Source organism: Siniperca chuatsi, linkage group LG19 (genome assembly GCF_020085105.1).
Source record: "Siniperca chuatsi isolate FFG_IHB_CAS linkage group LG19, ASM2008510v1, whole genome shotgun sequence".
Taxonomy (NCBI): domain Eukaryota; kingdom Metazoa; phylum Chordata; class Actinopteri; order Centrarchiformes; family Sinipercidae; genus Siniperca; species Siniperca chuatsi.
In genome coordinates, this window is record NC_058060.1 from 6,461,467 (window position 1) to 6,473,160 (window position 11,694).

Sequence of the window (11,694 nt, forward strand, 5' to 3'; positions counted from 1 at the left end):
TCAGTGGGAAACGACTTCCTGATTGGATGGATTGATTAGTCATCACAGGCGTTAAAACGGGGCCAAAATAAAGTCAAGGTCTGACATTTTAGGGGACTTAAACCTAAGAAAAACACATTTGTGAGTGGAGGCGTACGTTAACATTTACATCTGCAGACTTGATAGAACATCATACAAACCCCTTGTTAAAAAACGTAGCTTGCAAAACTGCAGACTTGATTTAATAATGGCTTATAGGGCTGTTGATTAAAAAATACATGTTTGAACCATAGACTTTGGGGGGAAAACATTAACATAGTGTCTGTAACATCACCCATGGGTTTCTGAAGAGGTGTTGTGAAGCTCAAAGTGGGCAGCTCTAGTATCTCTGGCCATCGCCATCGTGGCAGTCCCTGACTCCGGCAGTCAAAGAGGTGGACTGAGGTGGGCAGAATGAAGCCTGGTTGCTGAACCACCTAGCGGCAAGCAACCTGATAGGGCATCCACCTGTCATTCAAAGAGGCCACATCCTTAATTATGGATAACTTTAAGCCTTAATATAATTAAAACGGATGAGTTGTATAAACATTCCCCCCATGTGCAGTTGTCATGAACAGGGAAATTAGTGACAGAGACCAAAACCGTTTGTTGTACCAGGCTGTAAACATATTTATTTCTGATGTAAAGTTGGGCATTTCATACTTGCCAACATTTAGGTTTCAAAATATGGGAGTTTTTCGTCGCATTTAGGTTTCAAAATACGGGAGTTTTTCATCGTGGGGGGGCCGTCTCATCACATTTTGACAACAGCTATGTTAACTTAGCTGGCATGTCTGCCTACACACAGAGCAGCTGCGCACATGCCCCATGGATCTGGGTGTGGGTTGCCAGGTTGCGGTAACAAATGGGTTAAAATTCTATGTAGTGTGTGGATTGTGTGTGTACATTGTGTTTCATAGACGATCTGGCAACTGACGTCAGACAAACATCCAAAACTTGGATCCGTGTATTCATAATAAAGTTTGAGAGCAATGCATATTACGGGGTTTCCCGGGAGAAACAACAGACTTATAAACCGTTAATAAAGAGTGCTCTATTAGAAAGTGGTACTGGTATTTCACATGTTAGCAGTTATGGTGAAATAAATATACTGAACCTAATCTTTTCATAATGTTCACACAACCATGATATGCCCTCTTGCATTGAAACAGAACAAAATCATAATTCTTACAAGAATGGATACAAAAAGGCCACATGCCTGTACACGGGAGCACGTGAAAGCGAAAACAGGCCTATAAACTTGTAAGCCAACATAAACAACAAAGCCTTGCCTGTCGTAGACCCTCTCCGCCTCACACGGTTAACTCGACTATAATTACTGCGCCGTGCACCATGCTAGCTGAGATTACAGGAGTTAGTTACACCTGATGCCAAAGGAAAAAATACACCATACTTTAAATATTTAATCAGCCCCTTCCGCATGAAGCAAATGAGGTGAGGCAAAAGTTGTTGAGTGGCTGAGGAGAGCTGGCAGGGAGGGGGCTGCCCTGGCTGCATTTTGTGCACATGCAAACATGAATGAGCACACATGAATGTGCCAGCACACACACATATGCACACACCAGGGAGTTAAGTATGTCATTACCTCGTGATTTTTCTGTTGATAGATCTTTTGCCAGTCTCTCATTTCAGGGGAACCTGAGAACCTCTTTGAGTATGTACAGTATGTGTGTGTTGTAGGTGTGAGTATAGGGGGAATGGGGTGGGGGTGGTCTGCACACCTGCCAAGGGTCAAGACCAAGACTCCGTGAGGCTCAGCCACATCGAGCCGCTGGCCGTGAGGACACAAAGGAGAAATTCTTCTCCCAACTAAGCCGGTTAAAGCTCAACCTGCTTCACTTAAGCAACACGGAAAGTGACACAATCAGGCGCTAAATCCTTCGTGCCTTGTATGTTCAAGTGACCATGAAATGAAACATCCGTAGAGGTATATTTAAAGCTACACATGATATGGTCTGAGGTGCAGGTCTGAGGGCTTGTCTGGTAAGTGCAACCTGATTTTGGCAGTAAATACAAAAAGGGTTTACTGTTTACCTATTCACCTTATTTATTTCACCCTTCTTGGAAGATGCTGCTTCGTGTAGATACTACGAATACCTCCAAAACAAGTACTATAGTTATTGTTTGATTTGTACCCTACAACATGTACAATGGTATCTCTTTATTCTGTGTATTTTCCCGCTCCAAATTTGGAATACCCACTTCTCATGTAGTGTTTTACCAGCAGGAGTCAGTATTAAAGCAACAAGGATGTGATCTCTCACTGGCTTCCTCACAGGTGTTTGTTGGAACACACCCAAGCTGAAGGTACCGTTACCAGGAATACAACCCTAGGTCTCTGTAGTGGTGGGTGAGAATTTTGCACCTAGGCCACCCATTAAAGTCTCTCACATTGAAGTTGGAGATAGTAGAGGTTAGCTGCTTGGATAATCTTCCCATTGGTTCCATTGATTTCTGCCTGGCTACCTGCCCCTTCCTCACTGGGCTGTGTGTGTCACCTTGAGGAAGTTTTTGAATGTGCTCTCCTAAAAGCTGTTAAAATGTGTTGAAATAATTAATGGACAAATGTGCTAATTTCTCTTTTTCAGCGTAGTAGATACATATAGGCAACTGCACACTATGACTTAACAGAAAATAGAATTTCATGCTGACAAATGTTTTGGGCCCAGCCCTGCTTAATGTCAGACCAATTACATTAAACCAAACCATCAAATTTTTTTATCACCTCCTAAAGTACTTGCCTATTTACACATCCAGCAGACACAGAACAACATTAACACGTCGAAAAAGGTTAAATCCTGGAACTGCGGACCCCATTCTTTTTCTTTTTGCTTAGGCTACTATTTTGTTAAAATTCACTGTTTATTTAGCCTAGATCTTCCCATGTGGGTGGGGGAGAAAGAGAGCACTCTTGCTGCTCTAGCTAAAAAACAAGGTTGATGTGAGCAGTTGCGGGCCATAAGACCAAAACAATAAACTAAAAGATGCTAAAACGCTCCATAGAGCTGAGGGGAACTACAGAGTTGTGAAAATTAAAGGTGAAAACTCGATGAGTGTTTGTCGCTACATGTGACACCTTTTACATTACACATAGTCATGTTACTATTGTTCATATGAAAATATTGATTGTAGCAGCTTTAAGTCTGACAGTTTATTCAAATTGAATTCATTCAAACTGCAGTCCAAATGGTCCCAGATGTATTTTTGCACAGCTTAACCTCAAAACTGGGTTCTGCCAGACCATTCATCTACACCAAATCAAGTCAAATTTATTTCTGTAGCACATTTACATAACATGTGCTGACCAAAGTGCTTTACAATACATATGCATAAAAAACAGATCAACAGAGCAACAAAACAAATAAATCATGCTTATACCCAGGCAGAGAGCAAGAGAAAATATAGCAAATTAAGTACAATTAAAAGCTGAAGAGGTGGTGATGACTGTGATTATGTTTGGGAAAAGACTGTGGTGATGATAAATAAACTGAAAAAGATTGTCATCATCATAGTTTAATGTTAATAAAAGGCCAAAGGACATTTTTAAAATCCAAGGTCTCCTTTGCTCAGCAGCCTTTTTCTTGGGTGTTTCCCACCCTGAGTATATTAAAATGTGTGAACAAATCAAATTGATGGTGAGAGCTCACCACGTGTAATGGACAAAAACACAAGCAAGATATTTACATCATGAATTTCCATGTTCACCCCATTTTCATCAATAGAGGGGAAATAGCTACACAGTGCTCAGTCATGCCAGGGCTGTGCTGACATCACACACTGGAAGATGTGCCCGCATAATGATTTCATCACACACTGACATCACCTTGCACCTCTGTCAGCTGAGAGTGATGCGTCCGTGGTCTGACACCATCCCTGCTGTGTTTACTGGACTGCTCTGTCTGTCAAGATGACATCAACGCAGCTTCACTTCCCTGAAATGAGTGAGTCAGCCGCTCCTGTCTGTTTGACAGAAGCAGCTGACTCAGGAGCCGGAGTGGAGAGAAGGTATGGAGGCCCCATCAGAAGGGCTTGAAAATGGAAGAGGTGGAGTATGAGGGTACTCGGTAGACAGTTTACCACACCCTGATGTTTGGTATTTTCATTTTTTAATTCAAGCAGTGACAAGAGTTTTTCTTTATTTCATGAATCCTTCCTCACCTTTTTCCCTCTGTCTCCTTTTTCTTTATTAATGACAAAATAAAGTATACTGCGGCTGATCAAACCAAAAGCCAGTGGGTAGGAGATCAGAAGGACTGACCCAAGGCCTGGGGGCCTCTGAGGTGGGTGAAGAGAGGAAAAGAATACTTTAGAATATTAATCAAAACCCTTTAAGAGTTTTAGTGAGCAGAAAGGGAAAGAAAGCATTTAGGTATTTTATTAGAGAGAACAAGAAAGGTTAAAGTCTGGCCAGTGAGGATTGTCTGTGGGGGCTCGATATTGTCATTCGGCAGTTCTCAATCTGCACTGTGCATTATTGCTCCTGGCCTGTCCCTGGAGAGAGTAAGTGGAGATGGCTGGAGGAGAGTGATGCTCTTTAGACAGTGGCTCAGTTATCGCTGAGCCGAGGAAGCAGAACCTGTGATAGATGCTGCTCCCCAGGAGAGATATGGAGCTGATCTTTATGGAGAGGAGGGAAAGAAGGGGATGAAGGAAGGAAATACTAAAAGGCAAAGAGTTTAAAGAAAGAAAGATGATCTCTGAAGAGATTTGTCTCTGTCCTCCAGTGGTTGTTTCAGAAGTGGGTCTGGTACTCTTTATTAATGTGAGACAATTTACTGGTCGTACGCAACATGATGTGAAGTACAGTATGATCAAACAAAGAAATCAGTACCACTGAACTCAGAGAGACAGCCTCGTCTCTCATGTCTTTGCCTCTTTCTCTTTGTTTTCCTTAACATTCTTATTTGTGTCAGTGTGTATGTCAAAAGGAAGAAAGGCGAAGGGTTTGTTTTCGTACAGAAACTCTCTATGATTCATGTTTCCTCTGCTTTGATCTGCGAGCTGTGCACAGCCCCAGGATAAACCATTTCAGGTTGTCTAAACAATTTCCAATCACTGTTTCCATATTTAGGTTCTTATATGGAGGAGAGAAGAGAGGGCCTTGCATGTTAACACACTCCTCTCTGAGCAGCAGGGAGGAGGGGAGAACCTGATTCTATCCATTAAGAGTGAAGCCAGACATTGATTTGTGCAGACGAAGCACGCATGCACAAACAAACATGCATATGAGCACACAACACACATCTGCACAGCCATATGCCCCGTGAGGTCAGCTTACTGGCAAACCGAGATCCCCTGAAAACACCCACCTCAATCTCTCATCTCGCTCTCCAAACACACATCTGCTCCCCAACGTCCCTCCCCCTAACCCTCTCTGAAATCAACCCAGGCTCTTATTAGTAAAGCCCACCCACCTTTTCTCTGCTCACCTTCCCAATTACCCAACCCATTCTGTACAAACCCTCAAACAATTCAAAAACTACAGAGCAAACCAGAACAACACTTCGACTCTGAGCCCACAGCTTGATTGCATGGACAAACATAAAATGCTTGTGTGTGTGTGCTGCATGACATCATTCAGCTGTTCCTCTGGGCAGGACTCCATCCAACTAAATAATCCAGGCCAGCTCCATAAAGCAGGGAGTGCCGCCACATTCCCTCAGCCATGAAATATCAAGTGGTTTTAAGTCACCGTAGCTGTCAGCCTCCTTCCTTCCTCATGCTTCCTCCTGCACTCACACATGCGTAAGAACTAACACACAAGCATGCACAGTTAATTTTTTTCTATTTAATTGCCATTTGCCATATGCAAAATGTAAAGAAATCAAAAAGGAAACACTATCTATTCGCGATTTATTCTCTTTCTGTTTGTGCGACGGTATCAGATGTGCAGTATACATGCAGCAGGTGGCTCCACATTAACCTTTGCCCACAGTCTGAGCAGCACAGCAAAGCGCAGCGCAGGGCAGGGATCTGGTTTCAGCCCCTCACTCTTTCCTCATCCCTCCATCCCTGCAGACTCCCATTATACATGACATCAGAGCCTCTCGACAGCCTTGCACAGCTGTGGCCAGAGCTCAGCTGAGCCCAGGATCCACCCTACCTTATATATCCTCAAACAACACAGGCAACTGGGATTCTTGCTTAGTGGAGACATTTCAACTAATTTTATATTTTTAAAATTTTTAAATTTGTTTTCTGAGCAATTTCTAACATGTCAAAACGTCTCAATTCTGGATCCTAAGTGGTCGACAACAGTAGCTTTGCTAACTCAAATAGTTTAAATCTACTGGGTCAATGTTTTCCTGTGATTGTAATTATTTATTGAGGCAAGACAATCAATACCAAGTCTGGTTGTGGTGCATTAACAGGAGTAAGTTTGATACTGCTTGTAAGATTTTTGAAAATGCAGCAACTTTACATTTACAGTAACCTTAATCAAAGTCACATTTTAAGATAAATTTCAATTAACAGTTAATATGAATACATATAAGAAAAAACTGAATTCTCTTAATAATTGTCTTTTTATTGAATTTGTGTATCGCAGTAATATTTTTTCTCCAGCATTTCTGTTTCTTTCACAACCACTGAAGAATGTTAACAGGTGCTGGCTCCACTTTCAATCCACATGAAGTGTAATGGGCCAAAAGAACAACTGGCGAGAGCACCTGTTTTCTACCAGGCTGGGAAACTGGATCCCAGTCCCAAATCACACTTTAGAGTCAAAAACAAAGCGCCACTATCCCCTGCCTTTTCTTGTGTCACAGCTGAAGATAAGTACATACAGTTTTCATCCAGTTAACCTCTTATGTTCTGTTTGATGGACAGTCTGAATGGTGATGAAGGAGGTTACAGTTGCAGTTCTCTTAGCCATGCTTCGCACCTTTCTGGGCTGCCCCACAGAGACACCATGTGGTGGCAAATCACAAACCAGATCCCAGCAGGAACAGCAAACATAATACAGGTGCAAATAGAAGTGTTTTTCTATTCATCCTCCGCTGTATTGTGCCAGTTTTAATGAAGAGTTAGTAATTTCTCAAATAATTCAATTGCAAAAGTGATTTACTGCATGTGAGAAAATCATCAAGTTCATGTATACTAAAGCTCACAATGGTAATGTAACACGCTCCTCCCCAGTCACGGTTTGGGAATGCTAAGAAGTCTCTTCTTTAGAAAGTGGTAAGCATAATTATATCAAATATTTTAGGCAAGATTATTCCTTTTTTCCCAACTGGCCTACTTTTAAATGAAGTAGTCTAAATGATGATTATTTGCTTAAATTACTATGGTCTCAATGAAGAGTGTCTCATACAGGTCTGGCAGCAGCTAAAATGTAGCTTGTTACCTTGAAGAGCCCTCATATGTTATATAAAAGACAGTGGTACTTTCATGGTTGGATATCAGCAGTGACTGTTGCCACTCTACAAAAACGCTAAAAGATAAAGTAATTGTTTTTCGGACAACGCTCATGCTAGCCTGTCATGCCCACAGTTCCGTCAACACAATGCTCAAAAACGCTAAAAAGATAAAGTAATTGTTTTTCGGACAACGCTCATGCTAGCCTGTCATGCCCACAGTTCCGTCAACACAATGCTCTTCCGGGGTGACATCATCACGCACACCCCGACAACACACTGTGACATCAGCGCCCACGTTAAAGGGACAGTTCACCTATATCCTTCAGCTCAAGACAGCAGAAAGGCCAGCAACAATGAATAACGGGAGTCATCACCAACCAACTCTCATCATATCTTACACAATAATTCCATGACACTCCACCTCTCATCAGGTTGTTCTACACCAGCAACAGCAGCCTACATCATCCAGGGCAATTTACACCAGGATGTCAGCGCCTCCTGTCAGCCAGCCTTAGCAGGGGAAGCCTTAGCATTGGGATGGCAGCGCCCACTTCCAGCAACCACAGCAGCTCCCTCTAGCCAGGGCTACTGGCACAGTGATTAGCAGAACTATCTGGGAAATTGTCATTGGAATCATCACCATCCAGCACTGGCGAACTTCAACTGATCAGATCAACGAACCATAACATAGACAAACTCTTACCAAAGCAAGTTGGGAGTAGAGCGAAAACATCTTTTCCATCAAGGAAAGCTTCAGTGCCGTTGCTCTTTCAAAGAAGAAATACTCTCCACCTCTGATATAACTGATGCTAGCAGCATATACACTAACCTCTTTAGCATTGTGGTTTTTGACAGTTACTTCTCACACATGTCGCCATGCTTGGCACCCGTTAGGGCATGCCTGTAGGTCAATACTGTAGTTGCCAGTACTTCCTCATAGGATGCTGATTGGTGCGAACGAACCATGGTGCAGACACAAGTGCATAGCTCGAAGCCTGGCCCAGAAGCTCGTGATTTCATGATCTCGCAAGTCCAGCTGCCTAGCAAGGTTAAGCAACCACGGCAGCTTGCTCTAATTGGGTATCCTGGCACCGGGATGCAAGCACCCCCAGCCATGCACTGCCAGCAACCACAGCAGCTGACTTCAGTAGGCTTTTGGCACTGGGATGCCAGTATCTTGCATCTCCCAGCTTCACCAGACCCAGCAGCTCATGTCAGCCAGAGCCTTCAGCATTGAGATGCCAGCGCCACCTGCCGCCAACCTCCAGCAACCACAGCAGTTGCTCTAGCAGGGGAAGTTGGCAGTGGGATGCCAGTGCCCCCTGTCACCTACTTCTAGAAAATCAAAGCAACTTGCTAATAGCCAGGGCTCCTGGCATCTGGATGCCAGCGCCCCCTGCCACCTACTTTGAGCAACCACAGCAGTCAACCTTAGCAGGGGAACCTGACACCAGGATCACTCCCTGCCACCTACTTCAAGCATTCGCAGCAGCTTGCTTCAGCTGGGGCTTCTGGCACCAGGATGCCAGGATCTTCTGTCTCCCAGTCCCTGCAGCTCTCGTCAGCTGGAGCCTCCCGCACCAGGATGGCGGCACCCACCTTTCCTCCACAGCCTTCGAAGTTCCTTCCATACTTAACTCTGGTCTTCTCTCTCAACCTATTCCAGCCCAGCACGCAACCATCACTTCAACCCGTCTACAACCAGACCTCCCGTTCGTCATCCTAATTCTTTTATCTCCTTCTCCAATTCCCACCAGCCTACGCCAACAGATCATAGACATACGCAGATCTTGCTCTCCTCATCATGGCTTCCCTTCGTCAACCATCTACTGATAGATTCCTCGAAGGACACGAAGGGCACCTCTACCTGAAAGGGTGAACACCCACCTGTTCCAGAGAACTTACACCCACAGAGTTCGCTTATGCTTTCCATTGTATTTTCGACGTATTTTGTTCACAATTTCCCACCGGTGGGCAGGAAATGGATAATTACATGGCCATCATCTTTAATCTGGCCCTCCGTTTTGGAGGCAATGGTTTCTACCAGACCACATCCCCTCTGAAGCCACAGCCCATCTTCAGCAGGCCAATGAGGACACATGCAGGGGCACACTTGGCAATGAGATTTACTGCCGCATCCTTTTTTGGTTTCCTCAGACGCTCCGGATTCACCACCTCTACCATTCGCTTTGACCCACACCGTCACGCCTGTATTTCCGACTCGTCTAATTTCTCAGACAAAACTAGCATTTAATACAAATCATGGGCCATTAGTCCTCTCAAGCATATCACTGCTACATTCATTCAGATCTCAAAGATCTCAGACCTGCTTAATCTTGTCTCAAGTAACTGGAGGCTTTTGGGGGTCTGTTGAGCTCAGGTGCTAGGGCGGATTCCCCACCAAAGCTTCCCACAAGTGCAACACAAGCAACAGACTGAAGAAGTTCAAGCTTTGCTCATAATCTTTTATTTCCATTAATAAATCATTTAAACGCATCTGTTGATGGTGTGGTCCTTGCTAGTGAAAATTCTAGCTATAGGAAGCCCCTGGTTATAGGTTGTTAGGTTCCTGCAGTAGAAAACGGCTATATGTATGTACAGTATGTATATATACAGTATGTATATGCATATCTCAGCTCTAAAGGTGACTGAGCTTTTGCAGTCAGGTCCCCTCAGCTCTGGAACAAATTTTTTTAAAGAAGCCTTTAATTAATGTTAGCCCCAAGTTGTATGTTTTCAGGTCTAATATGTATTTGTTTTTTATTATGCCTGATTTTATTTATTGTAGTGTTGAAATGATCTTTATAACTTTGTTTTGAAAGGTGCTGTATAAATAAAAAGTTTATTGTTGTTATTATTGTGATGCAGGTATGTATGTGCATATGCATAAAATGTAGGCAGCAAAGTAGAGATTTTATCTTGTAACCAAGGGTACGATTTGGGCAGGATCATCTCTTCTATGCTTATATAATATATGCAATAAAAATTGTAAAAAATTGAGATGCAGAGGTGACTTCTGTAGTAAGGTGCAGGAAAAAATGGCTCATGGTTGGACTGTGAAATAATTTGAATCACGTTGTAATATTTCAAATCTTAGAGACTGATGACAAAAATTTGTTGACATTGAAAAAAGAGAGAAAAAAAAATTGAGATCACCTGAGAAGCATAAGGTCAGCCATTCCCCAGAGAGATCTGCAGGAGGCAGCTGTTACAGCTAGTCTGTCCACACACACACACACACACACACACACACACACACACACACACACACACACACACACACACACACACACACACACACACACACACACAGGAAGTCAAGACGGCTGGTTGGATCCTCTCCAGGGCCATAGGTGCTGTGGAGCCATATGGTTGTTCTAGGTCACCACCTCCACTCAGGGTTCAGAAGTGCCTCATTTCTCATTGACATTAGATTAGACACATTTAACAGGATTTAACCAGACACAGCCCACCCTGAGCCCACTCCCATTCCACCTTCAGTATACAGACTACTTTGATTTGATTTGACTATTTATTTTTACATTTTTTTATAACTTTGTTTAATGGATTTTCAACATAACCAGCATTTATAAAATAATTGCACTAGTAAGTTATTTAGTAGGAGTATAAAACAACACATCAAAGACAACAATACAACAACACAGGGCGTGAAACAGAAATATAACAAATAAAAACAAAACACACAAAAAATAAAATTAAAAAAATAAATATATTGTATATATCTATACTTTGATACAATTGTTCACAGGTCAACTAGATCAGACAATACAGTTCTCCTTAACATCATAGATGCGATATGTACATATACCAGGCCTCTTACATCACCGGAATCTGTCATGTCCTCACCTCCATCCAACGAGGATAAAGAAATATATATAAATATAAATACATATCACTCTGGAACTGCAGGGAAATGTTGTCGCTTAACATAAGAAAATAAGGGGTCTACATTGCACAGAATTTGTTTAGAGACCCTTTATGTGTGTGTTTAATTTTTTCAAACTTTATGCAATTTAAAACGGCTTTAATCCAAAGAGCATGAGAAGGCGGTGCAGAGGATTTCCATCTAAGCAAAATTAATTGTCTCACCAAGAAAGTGACAAAGGCAATTACATCCTTATTCATTTTCATCAACAGAGTAGAAAGTGAGGTAAGAAAAGTGCCAAACTTAGTTTCACCAGGAAGGGTGGGGATTCAGGGATGTATGCTGCGGACTGAAAAAACCTTAAAATATTATGTCTGGGAAGACCAAATTTAACTAATAATTGCTCAAACA

General features: G+C 42.6%; 1 long non-coding RNA gene across 1 annotated transcript; it reads left to right on the forward strand.

The window, feature by feature from the left end:
* The first annotated feature begins 4,897 nt into the window (after positions 1-4,897).
* Positions 4,898-9,846, forward strand: LOC122866709. The gene is made up of 3 exons (XR_006375787.1): positions 4,898-7,003; positions 7,177-7,218; positions 7,617-9,846. It is a non-coding gene; the product is annotated as an uncharacterized LOC122866709 (long non-coding RNA).
* Positions 9,847-11,694: the final 1,848 nt, after the last annotated feature.